General features: G+C 39.4%; 1 pseudogene; it reads left to right on the top strand.

The window, feature by feature from the left end:
- The first annotated feature begins 272 nt into the window (after nucleotides 1–272).
- LOC119595588 overlaps nucleotides 273–5,500 on the top strand; it is a 7,252-nt pseudogene continuing 2,024 nt past the window's right edge.

The following is a 5,500-nucleotide window of genomic DNA, read 5'->3' as shown; positions in this document are numbered from 1 at the left end:
ACTTCTGTAAAAAACTTCAAGTTGATATTTCCAGTTTTGATTAAATGTTTAAATTTAAATAAAGGAGTTCTCATGTTATTTTTGTAATGTTTGTTTGCCAGGTTTCTTGGAAAATTTAGTTATTAGATATTAAAATTGATAAAGGAACAAAAAGCAGGTTTCATGCATGGATTTAATTTTTTTTTTTCTTTTTTTGTAATCTAGGATAGATTTTGGGGTGTAAGTGGATCAAAAGAATTGTTCCTGCCCCACTTGCCCCAATATGGGGCAAGATGAGACAGTTGGCCTTGGGTATTAATTTTTTATTTACTCTATCGTTAGTTTTAACACACACACACACACACACACACAAAAAACTATATATATATATATATATATAAAATATTATATATCTTATATATATATATATATTTTATATATATAATATTTTTATTTATATAACTAGGTAAAAAAAAATTTAAAAATAAAAACATGTATTTAGAAAGTATTTAATTAATTAATATTTTTTTAATATGTTTTTATTTTGGTAAAAAACTAAAAAAAAATTAGGGGGTTAGAAAAAACACATTATCATTTGTTTTAGTATTTTTGAACCTATTTCTAAAAACTGGTAATTGGGGGCAAATGAACGATGTAGGCAATCGAATGTCAGATTTTTTTAAAATGAACGGGTCCGTGACTTGATGAGTATAATAAACAATGAAACCTTATATACGCTATTTTGAGTATATAAAAGTATTAATTTATCTATTTATTTGCTGATATTTTTATATGTGGCAGGGCGCCGGCCTGAGACACTTTTGAGACAGTCTCAAATTTTTAGTCTCAGAATCGCCTCAAAAACTGTCTGAGAACTTTCGTGGATACCGCTCCAGGGCCACATCCCCTGGTTAGGGAAAAAGAATGAGACGAGCCTTGTACATTCCAAATCTTTTACCTTTTGGTATGATGGCGCAGCTGCCCCGTTATTTTGGCAAACTCGTATGCAAGCGAAAATTTAGGCGATAAACAAGCTTCAAACGTGTAATAATTAGGTTATAAGCCAAAAAGAAACAATAAAATAGAGACAAATTTGGAGAGAAAATTTCAATGATATCAAGAGTGGCGCCCATTCTTACATGGAAGACATTCTAGCCATTTCCGATGGAAAAGAACCACAGAATCAACCGAACCAAAGCAATAGAAATCGAACGAATCCAATTTCGTCCTGAGGAGCGTTGGTGACGTCCTTTTCCAAATTCACCCATGTAGAGGGCCGGCAGCTAAACTGCATTGGTTTACTGAGTTCGGTTTATTTGTGTAATGCACCTTTGTGTTTAATCATTTTTCTTTTCAATTTGAAGCATAACAAAAAAAAAGGTGTGTTCGCATGTCCGTCAGGGGGGGGGGGGGGGAAAGGGAAACCACCTTGAAGCCAAAGGGGCGCCAACCTGGAAAATTGGGACCACTGGTTTTGGCTACCATAGGGTTTGGCATCGCTGCGTCCAGGGCCCCGTGCTTGGACGCCCTCTCAGCTGTGAGTGAGAGCTGGCAGCCGGAGCCAAAGCCCGGCCGGAAAGGAACTGGCCACCCGACAGCCCATCCCGCGGCTCGGATGCATGTTTTCTTTACGAGCGTTTTTCCCCCACCTCCATTGAAATTTGAACCAGCTCTGCCCTTTTAACCCCAATATGCATTATATGACGCGTGCGTGTGTGTGTGTGGGTTGGGGTGGGGGGTTTGCGTGTATGCATCTGTGCGTGTGTTTGTGTATAGATTAGTTTAAACAGACGTTTAGAATAATAGTATTTGGAAATTTTGTATTGCAGGCATTGCAGATCGCCACAAGATTGTAGAGGTCCTGTATCGTGGTTTGGGAGCGATTCTGCTTCACTATTGGATTTCCAGACCTGGGGAATGCCACCAGGTAAGGCTGTATAGTTCAGGCTTTGAGCATGGAGATGGCAATACATTAAACAATAACATTTTCCTTTACTGAAAAATTATTACAAAACACATTTCAGGCCCGATGGTCATACCATACCTTGGCTCCAGGCCTGTCTTCAATGTCGAGCATGTGCAGAAGATGCACAAAATATATGGTGATATATTGAAGTAAGTTTCTTTTTTCTCCTCCACTTTTCATACTAGATTTTTTTGCCCCAAACGTTCTTTAAAAAAGCCGGGAGAAATACGAATATCTAAACAATGAGTAAGGAGTCATGTGAAAATCATACAAGTTGCTGACCTGAAATCTCATTCAGTATACTGCAAGTTCTGAGGTCATGTAAAGCAACCTTCAGTAGTACTAGTATGAAAGAGTGCGAGTTCTCACCCTATAACTTCCCTTTCCCGTTTTTCATATATAGCAGTGCATCTTTTACATATATGTTGAGCTTTTGTATATCCATGTTGTAAAAGGGACAGCGATTTAAGGCCCTATCTTTCGTAATCTTTGAGAAAATGAACATCATATAAAACTTGTTCTGTTGTATAAAAAAGTAAATGAAAATGGATATCTTCACAATACTAGAGAGATTCTCATTCATACCTTTTTCTTCATTTGTCGCAATGAACGCATAAGTTATTAGTGTGGTTGTTAGTCTTCTTAAGGGTACTTCTGACGAAGTCATCTGATGCAGCTTTAGTACCTGAAAATATGCATAAATGAATGAATACAGAAAAACATATGCTAAATATACAATGTGTTTATATATATGTATACATATATACATATACATGAAAATCTACTTTTCAGGGCGGAACTAGGGCCGCACAAGTTTATATTCCTTTGCAACAACAAACTTATCAAGGAAGCGTTGGCAAAGGCTGAATTTGCTGATCGTCCCCAATTAGAAATGGTGCACTTTCTGACTGATGGACAAGAAGCGGGTCTGTAGACATTCTGTGTATTGTATATGGAATGTGCAGTTAATGTATCACATTTGGTATTTGTGAATATATATGCAACGTATATTGCGTACACACACAAACAGAGAGGAGAGAGAGAGGCACACACACGCCTACTGCATCAGGTAGTACACAGCTTGCAATAATGTGCATTACGCAGGTGTCGTAATGAGCAACGGCAAGCGATGGCAGAACGCTCGGAGGTTCCTGCTGCGCAACCTTCGCGATCTCGGGATGGGAAAGACCTACCTGGAGGAGAGCATCCTGGAGGAGGCCAGAGCGCTGGTCAAGGACTTCAAATCCAACGCAGGAACGCCTTGTCACACGCCGGAGTCGCTCAATATTGCCGTCTTGAACATCATTTGGCAGATGGTCGCAAGTATGTCGCATCCCCGAAAGATTAAAATTCTCTGAACTAGTGAACAGTATTTTAGCCTATTATTATCAATCATTATTATTAGTATTATTACTATGATTCGTCTTATTATTCAATGCTTTATTAATTTTCGTCTTTTATTATTATTTCTATTATTCATTATTTTTATTGATATTGTTGTTATTGCTGTGATAACAATGATAATGAGGATAATACTACTAATTATTATTGTCATTATTATTATTATTAGTGTTATTATCATCATCGTCACCATCATCATTATTATTATGATTATTATTATTATTCATTAATATATTATTTTTTCATTTGTTATTATTATTATTTCTGTCATATATTATTGTTATTGTTATGGTGATCATCATCACCATCATCACAGTTATAGTTGTTGTTCTCATTGTTATCATCATCATTACAATTGTAGTGTTATTTTCATTATCATCATTACACAGACAAGCGCTACGATCTCCACGACAAAGAAGTGCTCAACCCCATCGCCATCTTGAGGTCCATCGACGCGTCCTCCAAGGTCCCTTTTTGATTGAGTTTCATCCCTTGGCTGAGGAAACTGCTGCCAGAATTCGTGAAGGAAAAATTACTGACAGGCATCATGAGGAAGGTCAAAGACAGCATAGTGACTTTATTGAAGGTAAACGGGCGTGGTGTGGATACCTTCATTTTTTTTCTTTCATTCTCCTTATTTTTTTCTTTTCTTCGTTTGAAGTCCGTTAAATAATTCCTAGGGTGGAATGATGAATGTTACCATCTGGTATATTTTATTGATGACGCGTGGATGTGTGTGTGTGTGTGTGTGTGTGTGTGTTTTGCATACTAATAAAAAGTGTTTATAGCATCTATGTGGGTGGATAGGTGTTATGTGTTTAATCTCATGTAAAAGTACGTTACTGGAAACGTGCCCGGCTTCCCTCAGGACACGATAGATTCTCACAGAGCCACCCTCGACCCGGCCAACCCGCGTGACGTCATCGATGAATATTTGATAGCCATAGACGAAAAGAGCGAAATTGCTGAGTACTTCGGTGGTGAGTTTTTGTTTTTTATTTCTGCTTATTTGCTAGATAAATGTAAAAGAAAACGTTTCGATAAATGATCATAGAAATCTATTTAAACCATAGAAAAAAATGTTTTTTTTATAATTGTGTGCTATTATAACTCTTGTCTGTTATCATTATTTTCCTTTAACACTTTCGATGACAAATAGGCTATGTATTAGCAGTGAATATGGTAACAGAAGGCCAAATGTACTCCCGGCAGAGCTGGATCTGATGAGGATCATCTTCGACCTGTTCGCCGCGGGCTTTGACACGACGGCCAACACCCTGCGCTGGATCATCCTCTACATGGCCAGGTTCCCCGAAGTGCAGCGCCGCGTCCAACAGCAGATCGACGAGGTTGTCCCGCGCGACACCTTGCCCTCATACCAGCACAAGAGTCGGTACGTTCACCTGTCTTGCCAGCGAACCATCTGCTGAGTATCAGAGCCTGATAACATGTTTAGGACTTGACTGATGTGGCAATGTCCCCTTCTCAGGCTGCCGTTACTCGAAGCGATGATCCAGGAGGTTCTTCGCTCATCGTCCATGATTCACAGCGGAGTCCAACGCGCAGCTCAGACTGATACTTACTTGGGAGGCTACTTCATTCCGAAGGCAAGTATCTGCCTCATCCGTCTTCTTACCCGTCTTTCTTTCCTAAATGCATAAAGAAAATACTACAGACGCCAGGTAATAAACCCATAACTGAAATGCACTGTACCTCAGGGGTCGTGGGTATTCGGGTGCTCGGGAATATGCCACATGGACTCACGCTACTGGGAAGAACCGCAGGAGTTCCGACCCGAGCGGTTCCTCGACCAAGAAGGAAAAGTCAAAACGCCAAAGGAGGGACTCATGCCATTTGGTTCAGGTAAGCCAAATCCTCCTGCGTCAAGCTCATAACCTATGGCGACTATAATCATGATACTCTTTAATGAAACGCAAAAGGCGATAATAATCAGAAATTTTCTAACGCAGGACGAAGGAGCTGTCTTGGAGAGGCTCTGTCAAGGATGGAACTATACATATTCACGGCAGCCCTTCTGCAGAACTTCACTTTCTCCCCTCCAGCGGGCGTCGAGGTCGACCTAGAAGCCAACCCCAAACAACCTGCTTCACGTATGCCAAAAGAGCAAAATATTGTCATACATCAGAATTCCTG

Source organism: Penaeus monodon, chromosome 36 (assembly GCF_015228065.2).
Source record: "Penaeus monodon isolate SGIC_2016 chromosome 36, NSTDA_Pmon_1, whole genome shotgun sequence".
Classification (NCBI taxonomy): domain Eukaryota; kingdom Metazoa; phylum Arthropoda; class Malacostraca; order Decapoda; family Penaeidae; genus Penaeus; species Penaeus monodon.
The sequence above is the reverse complement of the archived record's forward strand: the minus strand, read 5'-3'. Positions and strand labels throughout refer to the sequence as shown.